The sequence below is a fragment of the Artemia franciscana genome, chromosome 21, assembly GCF_032884065.1.
Source record: "Artemia franciscana chromosome 21, ASM3288406v1, whole genome shotgun sequence".
NCBI lineage: Eukaryota > Metazoa > Arthropoda > Branchiopoda > Anostraca > Artemiidae > Artemia > Artemia franciscana.
In genome coordinates this window covers 6,971,085-6,987,895 of record NC_088883.1, presented here as the reverse complement: position 1 = coordinate 6,987,895, position 16,811 = coordinate 6,971,085, and the positions used below count along the sequence as shown (strand labels likewise).

The 16,811-nt window shown below is 35.2% G+C and overlaps 1 long non-coding RNA gene across 1 annotated transcript; it reads right to left on the bottom strand.

Annotated features, from left to right (window-relative positions):
- Positions 1-3,659: 3,659 nt before the first annotated feature.
- LOC136041055 (uncharacterized) lies at positions 3,660-10,978 on the bottom strand. Its single transcript, XR_010620955.1, has 2 exons — positions 10,516-10,978; positions 3,660-4,026 (listed from the first exon to the last, which is right to left on the bottom strand). It is a non-coding gene; the product is annotated as an uncharacterized LOC136041055 (long non-coding RNA).
- Between the last annotated feature and the right edge of the window lie 5,833 nt (positions 10,979-16,811).

The following is a 16,811-nucleotide window of genomic DNA, read 5'->3' as shown; positions in this document are numbered from 1 at the left end:
AGGTCAATTTGAGACCTAATGTGCATAAAATTTTCTAAATCTTCAAACAAATTATCTGCTTTATCTTTCAACAACAGTGAATACGTTTCCCCTCTCCCAATGAAATTTGATTTCTTAAATGGTCATGGCCACAGACTGATATTTCCCCATTACTGTCAATGAATTTTTCTTACATACCCAACACATATCTTTATTTCTAATTGCCAACGTATCCTCTGGTGATAGAGTCATTGGAGAACTTACATTGCACAGCCGTGAAATTAATTTATTAGCCATTTAATAAGTGCAACTATAGCCGCACTTCCCCACCCAATGCCCCAGATATCTCTACCAACTGTAGTTTTTACTGGAGTCTCTTTGAGAATGACCTTAGGAGACTGTAATGGCTTCGTGTTCTCTAACATGATTCGAGTTTGATGGATTGCACACGTCCATGTGTTTAACTCCGATATATAATGCCACTTTGTCACTTTACAGGATTGAAATCCGAAAATTCTTAAACCGCAACATGGGATCGTCCCCTGAATCCATCTCAACAGACCGGTACCCATGACGCTTACACTGCCTAAAGTGATGTTTTGCTTTTATCCCTGTACGAAATCTAGACAGAAATATTCGACGATAATCGTATTTATCTCTTTGACTCCCCCTCCCCTCACTTAAAACCCGACTAATATGTGGAAAAGGAAACAAGTATTCAATTGCATCAGGTTCAATGACAGGCTCATATAGAAGCCATTTCCCGTATTTCACCACTTCAACGGACGAACCTTTACTGAATGTATCACACAGTTTTTATCTCTCAGTTAACTATATGCATCTGTTTCATACTGTAACCCTGAAAATTCAATCTTTAAATGCTCATTTAACCTCTCAAAACATCTATCCCCTTAATTTTTACAGGTTACTGCCCCTTTAAACAGTTAGAATATACATTAGGAAACTAAGTCCGCTCCCAATCCCCTTCAGAGCAAAATTATCCAAATGCATCATAGTTGTATCCATTGTCGAAGGTTTATGGCCTGTGACAAAGGCCAAATATTTGAAGCACTCTAAGAGATTTATCGAAGAAGAAGTGTTGTACACTTCTAGACCTCTTTATTTCTGTATTGTATGTAATCAACTTATTCCTCCCACTTCTTAAAACAAGTTTCTTTTTGGATTTTTTAACATTGTGTAGGTCAGGGTGAAGTGTCTGTATTTCCGTTTGAAGTTAATGTGAGTACACGTCTCCCAACTTTCTACTTAAAAAAATTGGGGGTGATGGATGCTTGAGTGCTCTCCCCACCTACTGAATTCGTCATTCGAGAAGGGCTAGGATCATGCTGATATATTTTTTGCTATGTCTTATGGATCCGTATAGATACTATCACTTGTAAAAGCATTAAATGGTTCTCCAAGACTAGATATAAAGACTTAAATATGGAACATAGCGGTTTTGGCCAGATAAAAATCAGGTAAAACAGGGGGTTGACCAGCTTCCACTTTGTCCTGGCTTCCCCATATCACTGTCACTGCCGGAGGCGTGTACTTAATCTTTTAGTACCCACTCGACCTTGCTAGATTGCGCTTGATTTAATAGACTGTCTAAAAATTTGGCATCGAGGCCAAATCCCTTTGTACAGATTCTAGATTCTCGCCCATTACTATAACACCCCCACGTTCGCTTTCCTATGTGGCACACATGAATTGTCATGGAATTCCGATTTTTATTTAGGTATGTGAATCTAGAAAATAATAGGAACTTATTAGATTGTTGAAACACTTATGATTTCATCTTGTAAAAGAATTAAATAAAAAAACAAGTTTTTTAACTGAAAGTAAGGAGCGACATCAAAACTTGAAACGAACAGAAATTACTCCGTGTATGAAAGGGGCTGTTCTCTCCTCATCGTCCCCCTCTTTACGCTAAAGTTTTTTAATATTTCAAAAAGTAGAATTGATAGAAAAAGTCAAACTTTAGCGTAAAGAGCGGGACGTTGAGGAGGGAACAGCCCCTTTCATACACGGAGTAATTTCCGTTCGTTTTAAGTTTTAATGTTGCTCCTTACTCTTAGATATAAAACCTGTTTTTTTATTTAGTTTCTGAATGTTTTTGAATTAATCCATGTTTGATTTTGGCTCACCACAAATGAATAATTAAAATGAAATTTGCGTATTAATTTTTTTTTTGCTAAATGGCTTTCTCTTAGTTTTGATCAGACGATTTTGAGAAAAAAGGTGGGGGAGGAGGCCTATTTGTCCAACAATTTTTTTGTTACTTAAAAAGGCAACTAGAAATTTAATTTTTAACGAAGATTTTTATTAGTAAAAAATATAAGTAACTTACAAATTAACTTATGTAACGAACTTCTATATTCGTATATTTTGATTATGTATATGAGGGGGTTTGCCCCCTCGTTAATACCTCGCTCTTTACACTAAAGCTTTAATTTTGTCCCAATTCTTTAAGATTGAACCCTGAATCACACAGGCTGAGGAACAAATAGTTGAAATTACTTAAAAAATTTTAGCATAAAGAGCGAGATATTTAGGAAGAGATGAACCCTCCATATGCGTAATCATCTTTGTTCATTTTAAGTTTCAATGCTGGTCCTTAATTTTTTTGGAAAAAACTCTTTCATATTTAAGGGGGTGCAAGAACAAATTGACATTGGGAAGATCCTCCTACGTAGCCCCCTCTCCAGCCAAAAAATACCCCTGAAAAGGTCTATACACTTCCAAGTAACGATTACTGAATTTAAACTCCGGTCAAAATTTGTAACTTGCAGCCCCTCCCTCGGGGACTGTGAGAGAGTAATTCAGCTCTAAAGACATAGTTATTATAACTTATAACTATAACTATAACTACTAACTACTTAACTATTATAACTACTATATAGTACTTATAACTATAACTACTTATAACTACTTATAACTACTTATAACTATAACTACTATAACTTAAGACATAAGTTATTATGTTTTTCGACCAAAAATGTTTGTTCAAATTATTTTGAACAAAATGGTTATCTCAAATTTTGATCCGTTGACTTTGGGAAAAAAATGAGCGTAAGAGGGGGCCGAGGTACCCTCAATTTTTGGGTCACTTAAAAAGGGCACTAGAACTACAACTAGAATAGTTAATAGGTTTTTCTACTATGCTGAACAAAATGTCTACCTCAAAATTTTGATCCGTTGACTTTGGGAAGAAATGAGCGTGGGAGAGGGCAGAGGTGCCCTTCAATTTTGGTCACTTAAAAAGGGCACTAGAACTTTTCATTTCCGTTAGAATGAGCCCTCCCGCGACATTCTAGAGCCACTTGGTCGATACTGTCACCACTGGGAAAGAACAAACAAATAAACACGCACCCGTGATCGGTCTTCTGGCAAAAAATACTAAGTTATTCGAATGAAAATTCTAAATAGCATTGCACTTTTTTGGTGAAAAAAAATCTTACGGCTCAATGACAACGGTGTCTGCCATTTTGGGTCACAAAACGAAAAAATGGTACGATTAAAACCAAAATAATAATAAGTCGAAGTTCTGAGGCAGTTGTTTATGTTAAACCCACTGAGTTACTGAATTTTCGTTTATAAGACCTCATTCGAGGTCTTGAGTTAAAAAGTACGAATTTATGCCATATTGCACCCTAAAAATACTCGCAGTCCTTACAAAATTACTGGTCAATATACATCCTTTATTCAGTAAAATTAACAAATACAGTATACGAACGGTTAAAATAGATTCTATTCAGTAACAATAGCCTCTGTATCAGCTGTAGCACTACCACAACCAGGAAGCCATATGCAAGCGTTAATCATATTGGTGATGGTACAAGTGTGGGTGCCCAACATGCATTCATACAAATGGTGTGTGCTACAGTACACGCTGGAGTTGCAAGTCCCCCTGACGCTGCAATACATGCCGTATATGCTGTCCAACATGCTGCAACACAAGCACCACCGAGTACTGGACCACCACTGACTGTCAGAAAGAACATTGAAAGCAGTAAAACCATTAACATTTTCATCTTTGAAGTCACTCTGAAAGTAAAAAATCTTATTTGTTTGTGAAATAAGTGAACCATCACCTTTTCATAAGAGTCAAGTTGAAAAACTCCCTTGATTTGTCAATTCTGTCACCTTTTATCTCTTTACTGGGTAAATTTAGACCAACAACAGAAGAATAAGTTTCATTCTCGACCAGGGTAGTGCTGATAACTGTTTGAGATGCTCATAAGGGGATTCAGTTTCATGAAAAAAAATAAAGAAAACTAAAGAATGATCCACAGGATCTCAGTTCGATATGGTTGGGATATTGGAATCTATTTCCCTTTAAAGAACAACATTAATATTATACAGTATGGGAAATTCCTATACTCTCTATGAACGGTTTTTGGGACACATCCGTTGCAGACCTTTTGTCATGACTCTGCATTTGCGCCATCAAAATGAGTAATTTTTAGCGTTTTGTGATTGAATATAGGAGAAGTTTGGAAGCTATTGCTATGATAATTTGGGAATTTTCCCAAACTGCGCGCTGTGATGTGTCTTATCTCTGAACCAAATTGGCCATACTGTACAATTTTATGCTGCACTTTAGAGGAGCAAGCTCGATGCTATAAATCAAGTCACTTTGCTGCTTTGCATCTGTGATAACAGTTGGCAAAGTTCTAAGATGTAACTTGTCTTATAACATAATGATTTCATTCCATTGCCGACTATGTTGATGGTCATCATGTGTGGTCTGTCAAAATCACATTCTACTGCGCAAAACTCTAATGATAAAACAATTTTTGTTTATCAATCATCACAATTATAATATAATAAAACATGTATAATTTTAAACAAAAAAATTCTACTACCTTATAAATGGGCCAAAATATCCCAAGCACCGTTTTAACCATAAAATGTATTATTTTAGGACAGACTTTATTTTGAACTAATTTTATTTTAATTTTCATTTTGACACTTATTCTCAAGGGATGAAACGAATCATTAGTTTCTCTCTGAGTAAAACGAAAGGGAAACATCTGAAAGGTTAGTCCTATTCCTTTAGTTCTGATCTAATCACATTTCTTGTCCTTTAGGAGACCCTCACCATCCACCTAATTCTTCATTTCTTTTTCACTGAGGCTCTTTGATCCAAGGACTTTTTTTTATGATTTGTTGTTAGCGAATCCTTGGTCCTAGAATTAAAATTGAACCTCTTTTCATGGCAAAATAACCGATTCTTATTTCTTTTTCATTCGTGCTATTAATAAAGGCGAAAAGAATTTTACAAGAAATTTTGATTTCCTTATGTCGAACAAAAATATCAGTCATATAAAAAACACACAGAGTTATATAAACAGAGGTACTTATTTGTTTAATGAGATGAGAAAAAGAATGCTAGACAGTGGGTACAAAAGCAGCAGCTAAACAGCCTGTCATAGAGGAGCCATACGCTGTAAGAGCTGTTTTAAATTATACAGAACAGGCATAAAAAGGAGTGGACCACTGCTGACTGTCACGAAGAATACAGAAAACAACCTAAACAGCAAGAATTTCATGTTAGTGGGTACAAAAGCACCAGCTACACAGCCTGTCATACAGGAGCCATACGCTGTAAGAGCTGTTTTAAATTATACAGAACAGGCATAAAAAAGTAGTGGACCACTGTTGACTGTCACGAAGAATACAGAAAACAACCTAAACAGCAAGAATTTCATGTTAGTGGGTACAAAAGCATTAGCTACACAGCCCGTCATACAGCAGCCATACGCTGTAAGAACTGTTTTAATTATACAGAACAGGCATAAAAAAGGAGCTATCCACTTCTGACTGTCACGAAGAATACAGAAAACAATCTCAACAGCAAAAATTTCATGTTAGTGGGTAAAAAAGTAGCGGCTACACAGCCTGTCATACAGGAGTCATGCACTGTAAGAATTGTTTAAAATGAAATATGAAGGTCTTGCCAAAACCTGAATTTAGGGAATCTTTAGGTCGTGGAAAGTAGTTGGTCAAGGACATGTAAATAAGGCTTTCGGGAATGGAACGAAAGCCTCCATTTTCCCCTAAGGAGATTTTAACTTCCTCTCTATTCACGCTGAAGCCTATTTCAAGGCTCGGAAAATTGCAAATCCTTATAGGTTAAAGTGAAGATTAAGATTAGTCACCAAGTGAGACAAACATTTCCTCACTGTTATTCCAATCCAACAAGAAATCTGTCAAAGGGTTATCTCTTTACTACTTTTATGCAGCAACAGCATGATTAAGTTCAGCAGGTACTTAAACTCAGTCTATTGTATAATCGTCTATATTTGTCTTTGTTGAATTATGCCGATGGTGTTTAAAATATAGATTGTTCCTTTTTTCTATTTTGAAAAGATCTTTGGTGGGCTGAAGCGTTCATATGGGATAATTGGCCCATACTTGACATTTATATGTGGCCCATGTATGTTATCCATGTGTATTTGGTCCATACACAGCCCCAATTAAACATTTCAATGAAACAAAACTGATTGTCTTATTTGCAATTGCAAAGAAAGTTGTCTTGAACCAAATGTAAAACTAGGTGACAGGACAGTAAAAACTCAAATTTAATATAAAATATTTTTGTCGGTCTATTGTTTTTGACGATAAGTTGGCGCATGCTTCGTGGGTAGATGACAGCTAACAAAGTCTGGACGCTTACAGAATGTTCGTGTCTTTGAAAGCTTAGTACTGTCGACAAATTAGAGCTCAGCTGTTTTTGGTAATGGTTACATAACACGTATTAGTGTTCTCTCCATTTACAACCCTTTTTACACCTCCATTTACAACCTCCATTTTGAAATAAAATGGAATACCTGTGTTGAGGTTTTTTAGGTTCAGCACGCTCAGTTCTTCCATTATAATTGAAGATTGTCCGATATATTTGATAGTTGAGAAATATATTGAGTAGTACGTCGGGAGAGTGGCAAATATATATTGGAAAGTTGAACTTATACTGAAAAATGGATTTAAGTGTGTTTTATGCATGTACATATGTCGGTACCCCATCCGTGCATCCGTCTGCTTTGAACATACTTTAAGCGGTGGACATTGTATAGACAAAACTAAGCAATAAATATGTTCTTACTTTTTCCGATGTTATAAATTTATCATGTGCTTACCTCTCTGGAAGAGTAACAAAGTGATCAGAAGCCATTATAACATATCCAAACATAATAACATAAGTTTTTTTCAGTCAGATATTTTCAAACCGTGTATTCAGAATTCTTGTACAATTATAACGGGTTATGAAAGGCTGTTGATAAAAACGGTAGTCTCCCCATTAAGATATAAAAAAAACCTAAATTTTCTTGATTTGACACCTCTGAAGGATCAGCATACTTATTTTTCCCAAGTAAAATCAATGAATAAATTGCTTTACCTGCAAATTTTTTAAATTATTTTTTTAAAATTCCATGTTGATATTAAGTTATAAATTAAACATTTTCTTGTCAACTTGTGTATTCTCAAAAATTTTATTCAGAGGAAGGGTATGTAGTGATTGGAGTGTCAGGAGGGGCATGTAGCTCATTGGAGAGCGCATAATTCATAATTAACTAATTTGTCATTGGAATATCCAGACCTATTGCGAAAATCGAATGCATAAGATTCCCCCCCCTCCCTTGCATAACCCTCTCGGTATTTTTGGCGCTGACTGAGCTTACAAGCTTCACAACATATACACTTGATAAGATAGTATTTACTCCCGGAGAAATACACACACAATAATATGCTATACTAATCCCTTAAGGGTTCTTTCGCCTATAAAGTGGGTTCCTTGGCCTCGGGGGAGACCTACGAGTCACGTATTCGGAGAAATAGTCTGCTACGTGTAGAGAAGAAAAAAAAAATATAGATCAGAAATTAAATAGATTAGATAAACATACTAAAGCAAAAGAATTGCGTAGACTTTAATGAATCCTGTGCACAAAACAGAGGAAGAAATAACTTCAAAGAATCCAAAAAAAATAAAAAAATTTTGAAACAACATGTAAGTGAAACACGATTCACGCATTGTATTCCATACGATATAACTCACCATTGCAGGATTGAAATATGATCTTCACATGGAGTAAAAGGAACAGGAATAAAGTTTTCTGTATTTTGATGATGATAGTTAGTTTTGATCAGAAGAAAAAGACGGTGGAGCACTTAAGCGCTAGAGGAGGTTACCATGATGCTTAGCAAAAGTAAAAATATGCACACAAAAGAATATATAATTATTTGAGATTAAGTAAAGGGGTAATTTCTGAAAGGTTCTTTTCCTGACTGAGGTTTTTAGCTTTATTATAAGCTTTAGAAAGCGGTCTTAAAAGAAAAGAAAAAGCTTACCTCCATACTATTGAAGAGTAAGAAGCATAAGATTGAATAAAGCGGTGAAAAAGGATTTATCCAGAAAAAATGTGTTTCGAGCTTCTTTAAAATACTGAGACAATATTTTAGTTAAATCATTGTGACGTTGAAAGACATGTTTTCATCACTAAAAAAAAAACAAAAAACAAGCTTACTGATCTTTAGATCTATTAATGGGATTAATAGGAAAATCTATTAATGGGTATGTTCCATTTGACAGGTGAGCTTCATATTCCTAAGGATAAATTTGTGAAAAAGGCGAAGTTCCTTCCGGCCATATTTTCCACATTTTCTAGTCTAAAAATTCCAATGACAGGTTAGTTAATTATGAATTATGTCATCTAATACTCTTCCGAAATTGTAAAGTTTTGTCTCCAATAAAGTCTCCGAATTTGGTATTCAACAATTTTCTGGGTGAAATTTTCTGTCTTAGGGGGCGAGGAGACGGAAATTTTATGGTAAGGAGGAGTTTCCCACAAGGGAATGCTTTTTACACGAGGGGGAGCTGTTTACAGGGGGAATTTTTCAAATATTTTTTTTAGTTTAAACGTGCTATCTTCATTTATACGTGGGGCGAATTACAATTGAAAATAAGGAGCATAATTAAAACTTTAAAACAAATGGAAATTATTCCACCTGTGAGGGGATACTGCTACTACCTCAATTCCTCGATGTTTGTGCTAATATTTGTAATTTCGTCAAAATTCTTCAAGAAGAACTATTGAAACACAAAGACCATTGAAATGAAACAAGAAGCTTTTTTAAGCACTAAAAAAATTTAACGTAACACTTGAGGGACTGAGGAAGGGGCAGCCTCTTCTTGTACGGAATAATTTCTGTTTCTTTGAAGTTTTAATGAGCTCCTTACTTTCAGTTGCTAAAAGCTGTTATTTTATTTAATTAAACAAAAGACAAGCAGAAATATTGTCGAATAATAACTCATGCTTAAATTAAGAGCAATCACTATTAAACTATCGAAAAATTAGAACAAAAAAAAAACAAGAATTATAATGAATATTCAAGTTAGACTCAAAATAAAACAATCAGAAATAGGTTCAACGCTCTTTAACCTTCTCAAAGCCAGATTGTCATTAGTACTTTACTGAAAACAGTTTTTATTTCGATCAATGTTTGAAGAGGTGATGTTGGGTAACGAGAAGATCTATCAAGGGGATAGTTTCCATTATATAGGTAGTATTATTTGTGAAGATGACAGATGCAATGAAGATATTTGAAGTACAATTACCAGGAAGCAGGATGTTTTACTTCACAATTGAAAAGGTTTAGAAGACTAATAATTTGCTAATCGTGGTCTGCAAACCAATATTAGAATATTAAAATCTACAGTAATGATGGGGGTCAAGCGTGGTTTAGGAACGTAGATGCTTCACTCTGAAAGACAGTTGAATTTATCAGATTTTTCCCCGATATCATTTAAGATGCCTCTGTGTCCCGAAATTTGTGAGCTGTTACCCTGTTTTTGAATCGCAAGAGCCCCAGCCATGAGTACCAGAGGTCCTATTTAGCAGTAACCCAAGAATCTATAAGAAGGAAAATAAAACGCGTAAAATCAGCTGGGGATGCTTTGAACAGACTAGGATGGTGGAGGAGTATGCGTATCTTTGTTGGCCTCAAGCGGCTAGGTGCTGCAGTGAGTTATTAGTAGTAGCAGTGGTAATAGTAGTATTAGCGTCAAACGCGACTAAAATAAGGCCTGAGTACTCGACATAATCACTGATGCACTGTACTGACTATTTACAGCCTGCCCATATTTTGCTCAGCCCAACCCAATTGCAAGTTAGGTATATCTGTGCAGTAGCATCAGGCACCTGAGGAGGATATTTTTGGGAAGGGTCAACAATAAAACAAACCCCTGATAGTTTCTACAAGAAGCTCCTAGAGATTAAAGGATGTTTAAGACTTTGGAGGGGTTGGGCCCTGTTACCTCTTTCCCCCTCTACATTCCTGTACAGTACTATCAATATTGGTCTAGGACACTGTCAATAGTACTAGTCAAACACTGTAAGTGAGCAAATTAACTAATCATCAAATTAGCAGGCAAGATAATCGGAAAGCTGGGTTTTTACCTTATAAGCCAACGTTGTAAATATTCCACAAAAACGGACTGGTGAGTTAATTTACACAGCACAGAATATTACTTACCAAAGGAACAGTCCAGTTCAAACTATATCTCAGTATTGATTCATGTTTTCATTTATAGGTAGTTATTATCTTTTATTCTTGGACAGAACTTTGCTTACATTTAGATAATTTAGCCCATTAGCTAATGCTTTAAATAAACAATTTGGTGCAAAACTGTTTTTTTTAGCTGTTGTTTTCCATTTTTTTCTTTATATTTTATTTCTGGACAGATCTTTATCGCAATTAGGTAATTTAGGGCATTAGCTAATGATTTAAATAAACAATTTGGTGTACGAATGTTTTTGTTTTTTCTTCATCTTCTATTTCTTGAAAGATCTTTGATAGCAATTAGGTAATGTGGCTGACTTGGATAAACAATTATAGTCAATTCATACCCTACGTGAATTCGCTATATCGCTAAAAACAAATAAGTGAATTTACAAATATGTCCGAATCTTTTGCTTCAACCAGCTAATTTTAGAAAATTGAATATTTGATAAACAATATATTTTCGAAAGTGATGTAACTCAAAAATTGAGCATTTTCTGTTGTTTTTTTTTGTTTTTTTGTTTTTTTGTTTTGGCTCTCCTCTTTGGAAGGTTCAAAGTCGCACATAATAAGGGCATGATGGGGTAAAATATAATAAAAGAGGTCAGGTTTCGTTGTTACCCCTCTAAGTAATAATTCTGTATCCTCCCATGTACTCATGGAAACAGGAAAGGGGTCTGGTCTGTTATATATATAGATTACGAGCATATACTGGTATTGGTATAACTGCTACCCTTTTTAAAGTTTGTCTTATATTGTATATTTTACTAGATATTCCGGTCTTTTAATGAGCTAGATGGATGCTTTCTCGATACCTGGTGTTTGAGTAGGACACAGAAGATCAATGGAACGGGAACCACGTTCACTTGAGGTAACACCACTATATTTCTTTGTGAGATTTATTTTTTTTAGCATAGACAAATAGCCTTAAGACATTAATTTTCGTTGTTGCTGTGCTGTTTGTGATGTTTTGACAGCTAAAATAAAGTGACAGTTTGAATTAAAGGGAATTTTCACTGAATCACAAATGACGCTCTTGATTTTAGGGTACATGATCCTTATTCCTGTTGGTGGTAAGTTCCCTTTGTTTTCATGTTAACTTGACTATTCATCTCAATTTCTGTTCATTTCGGGTTTTATTTATTCATAGTGCCAATTGAATGGTCACCATGTTTACCTGACCTAACACCAATAAACCTCTTTGTGGGGTATATTGAAACATCATTTCGATGAATCAATATTCTCCGTTGTTGCTGTCTTGTCTGTGATGCAGGGACAGCTAAAATAAAAGCGACAGTTTAAATGTAAATAGTTTTTGGTGAAGCATTTTTGGTGAAGTTTTTTGGTAAGTAGTTCTGGATTTTAGGGTGCACTATCCTTAATCCTATTGGTTGGTAAGTTATTCCTGTTTTAGGTTAACTTGATTATTCATTTCAATTTTCGTCGCTTTGCCCACAACTATTCGATTTTAATTCAAAATCGAATTTTTGAATTAAAATCGAATAGTTATGGGCATCAAGTCATGGCTAATCATAGAAAAGGCCGAGACATAAAGTCCAATTGAGTGGGAGGCAATTCTGGAATTAACCCCCATCCCCTTATTAGGATTGTATAAAAATGATGTTCGTTCAATTTTTATTAAATATGTCTATCTATTATCCGTCCATGCGTCATTCCTAGGGTAGTAGAACTAAGGTAGATAGTCATAGAGCTAAGATAGTCGTAGAACCTGTAGTTTTCCAAGTGTTTGGTTAAATGGCACGGGTTAACGGCGGGAGTAAGTGTGCCTCTCTTTTTAAACCAATACTTTAGTCATCTTTTAGCAAGTAACACCTGCCAAGAGTCTTAGGCAGGTTGACCAAGAATTTAAAATTGACATAGGACCATTCACCCCCTTTAAACTTGCCTCCCCATTGAAAATTCTCCACATGCAAAATCCTCCCAGCGAAAAATACATCCTCGCCTCCCAACCTGAAAAATGTATACATACGCCCAAACTGCAAACACTATACATAAACCATGTAAAAACCAAATTTTATAACTTAAAAACCTTGCCCAAGGGTCTGTAGGGGGTCGCTTTATCTTCAATGACATACTTACTGGGTCTTTCAACTAAGCTGAATAAAATAGCTATCTCAAAATTTTTATCGAACAATTTTGGAAAAAAGTGGCGTGGGTGGGGCTTAGTTGCCCTCCAATTTTTGGTCACTTAAAAATGACACTGAAACTTTTTATTTCCGTTAGAATGAGCCCTCTCCAGACTTTCTAGGCCCACCGAGTTGGTGCGATCACCCCTGGAAATACAAAAAGAAAAAACAAATAAACACGCATCCGTGATCTTTCTTCTGGCAAAATAATAAGATTCCACATTTTGGCACATATGAGCTTGAAACCTCTACAGTATGGTTCTGTGATACACTGAATCTGATAGAATAATTTTCAGTAAAATTCCATGAATGCTTGAGGGTCTCTCCTCCTTTCTCCGAAAATTAGACAAATTTCCTCAGGCTCGAAGTCTTTGATGGGCAAAACTAAACTTAATGAAATTTATATATTTAGAATCAGCATAATAATCCAATTCTTTCGATATATCTATTGGTATCAAAATTCCATTTTTTGAATTTCTCATGGGGAAAGAGACTTTCAATGGAGGGGGCGCAGGATTTTCTAGCCTTATTTAAAAAAGAATGAAAAAACAAATATGAAAAGTTTTTTCTACTGAAAGTGAGAAGCAGCATTAAAACTTAAAACGAACAGAAATTATTACGCATATGAGAGGTTTACCTCCTCGTAATACCTCGCTCTTTACGCTAATCCAATTCTTAATTCTTTGAAAAAACAAGTATGAAAAGTTTTTTCTACTGAAAGTGAGAAGCAGCATTAAAACTTAAAACGAACAGAAATTATTACGCATATGAGAGGTTTACCTCCTCGTAATACCTCGCTATTTACTTTAATCCATAATCCAATTCTTTCGATATATCTACTGGTATCAAAATTCCATTTTTGAAGTTTCGGTTGCTATAAAGCTGGCTCACTCCTTACTTACAGTCCATTACCAGGGACTGTTTGATTACCAATCAATCAAAAAGTTCGTGGTAACGAATTACCAGAAACTGTTTGATTACCAATCAATCAAACAGTTCGTGGTAACGAACTGTAGTAAGGAGCGACCCAGCTCAATAGTAACCGAAACTCTAAAAAATGGGATTTTGATACCAATAGTTACATCAAAAGAATTGTATTTTAATGCTGATTTTAAATATATAAGTTTCATCAAGATTAGTCTTACCCATCAAAAGTTACAATCCTGAGAAAATTTGCCTCATTTTAGAAAATAGGGGGGGAAACCCCCTAAAAGTCATACGATGTCAAGTAAAATCGCAGTATCAAATTCAGCGTATCAGAGAATACCTTATTGTAGAAGTTTCAAGCCCATATCTGCAAGAATGTGGAATTTCGCATTTTTGCCAGAAGACAAATCACGGATGCGTGTTAATTTGTTTTTTTGTTTGTTTTTTTTTCCCAGGGGTGATCGTACCGACTCAGTGGTCCTAGAATGTCGCGAAAGGGCTCATTCTAAAGGAAATTAAAAGTTCTAGTGCCCTTTTTAAGTGACCAAAAAATTGAAGGGCACCTAGGCCCCCTCCCATGCTCATTTTTCCTCAATAGTCACCGGATCAAAATTCTGAGAGAGCCATTTTATTCACCATAGTCGAAAAACCTAATAACTATGTCATTGGGGACGACTTACTCCCCAGCAGTCCCCGTGGGAGGGGCTGCAAGTTACAAACTTTGCCCTGTGTTTACATATAGTAATGGTTACTGAGAAGTGTACAGACGTTTTCAGGGGGATTTTTTTGGTTTGGGGGGGAGTTGAGTAGGGTTACGTGGGAGGATCTTTCCATGCAGGAACTTCTCATGGGGGAAATTTTCAATGGAGGGGGCGCTGGATTTTCTAGCATTATTATTAAAAAAGAAAAAATAAATATGAAAAGTTTTTTCTACTGAAAGTCAGAAGCAGCATTAAAACTTAAAACGAACAGAAATTATTACGAATATGAGGGGTTTCTCCTCGTAATACCTTGCTCTTTACGCTAAACTATTTTTGGTAATTTCAACTATTTATTCTACGGCCTTTGTGATTCAGGGGTCATTCTTAAGGAATTGGGACAAATTTTAAGATTAATGTAAAGAGCGAGGTATCGACGAGGGGTGAGCCCCCTCATATACGCAATAAAAACATACGAATATAGAAGTTCGCTACGTAATTTAATTCGTAAGTTACGTATACTTTTTACTTATGAAAACGTTCGTAAAAACTTATAAGTTATAGTTGCCTTTTTAAGTAATCAAAAAATTGGAGGGCAACTAGGCCTCCTCCTCCACTCCTTTTTTCTCAAAATCTTTCGATTAAAACTATGAAAAAGCCATTTAGCCCAAAAAATTAATATGCAAATTTTGTTTTAATTATTTATGTGCGGGGAGCCGAAATCAAAATATGCATTAATTCAAAAATTAGGGGGGAGAGTTGAGGGGTGGGGTTACGTGGGAAGATCTTTCCATGGAGGAATTTCTCATGGGGAAGAGACTTTCAATGGAGGGGGCGCAGGATTTTCTAGCCTTATTTAAAAAAGAATGAAAAAACAAATATGAAAAGTTTTTTCTACTGAAAGTGAGAAGCAGCATTAAAACTCAAAACGAACAGAAATTATTACGCATATGAGAGGTTTACCTCCTCGTAATACCTTGCTCATTACGCTAAATTATTTTTAGTAATTTCAACTATTTATTCTACGGCTTTTGTGATTCAGGGGTCATTCTTAAGGAATTGGGGCAAAATTTAAGCTTTAATGTAAAGAGCGAGGTATCGACGAGCAGTGACCCCCTCATATACGCAATAAAAAAATACGAATATAGAAGTTCGCTACGTAATTTAATTCGTAAGTTACGTATATTTTTTACTTATGAAAACGTTCGTAAGAAATTAAAAGTTATAGTTGCCTTTTTAAGTAATCAAAAAATTGGAGGGCAACTAGGCCTCCTCCTCCACTCCTTTTTTCTCAAACTCTTCCAATTAAAACTATGAAAAAACCCAAGAAAATTAATATGCAAAATTTCTTTTAATTATTTATGTGAGGAGAGCCGAGATCAAACATGCATTAATTCAAAAACATCCAGAAATTAAACAAAAAAAAAACAAGTTTTTTTAAATGAAAGTAAGAAGCGACGTTAAAACTTAAAACGAACAGAAATTTCTCCGTATATGAAAGGGGCTTTTCCTCCTCAACCCCCTGCTCTTTACGCTAAAGTTTTTTACTGTTTTAAAATGTAGAGTTAAGAGAAATAGTCAAACTTTAGCGTAAAGAGCGGGGCATTGAGGAGGAAAAGCCCCTTTCATATACAGAGTCATTTCTGTTCGTTTTAGGTTTTAATGTCGCTCCTTACTTTCATTTAAAAAAAAACTTGTTTTGTTTTTTTGTTTAATATCCAAACAGAGATCATTGAAATACTGATCGTTTTTTCTTCGTTACCAAAAGTATTGTATTCATAAAACTTTTGCTCCTTTTTTATTTAATTTCTGATTGTTTTCCAAATCATACCCAGGCCTAACCAAGATATAATTTGAGTTATCAGTCCTTTAAATTGCTTTTAAAATATGTAAATTAATAGCTGTACGGTGATTAGTACCGCCCTTCGTTTAAATTTGGAAGTTCAATTTTTAATAAAATTTAATTATATTTAAAAAATCGGCGATAAATAGTAATCTTGGTAAAAAAAAAAAATTCTTGTTGATATTACTGCTAAGGAATTTTGGTTAGATGAAAAGAAGTATTATTGTTTGTATGGATGGAAATTCTGTGAGACCTTTGATCTCCTACATAATTGAAGCCATCACAACCGCTAAAATAGGATTTTCTTATCAATAGATACATCACATTTATATACATTGAAGTACTTCATATAAATAGAAAAAGAAAAACATTACCATCTAAAATTGAGGAAAACTAAGTTCCTATCAGTATTTGCCATCCCAAAGAAATTTCCTGGCGGGGTTAATGATGACCTGCCTTTCCTTTTCCACCTCTGTGCTGGTAGATATGGGAATGTGAAATTTTAGCTGTATACAGAACTACTACTACTACTACTAATAACTCACTGCAGCACCAAGCCGCCTGAGGCCAACACAGCTACGCACACTCCTCCTCCAACCTAATCTATTTAAAGCCTCCCTCTTTACACCCTCCCAGGAAGTTCCCATTTCCTTT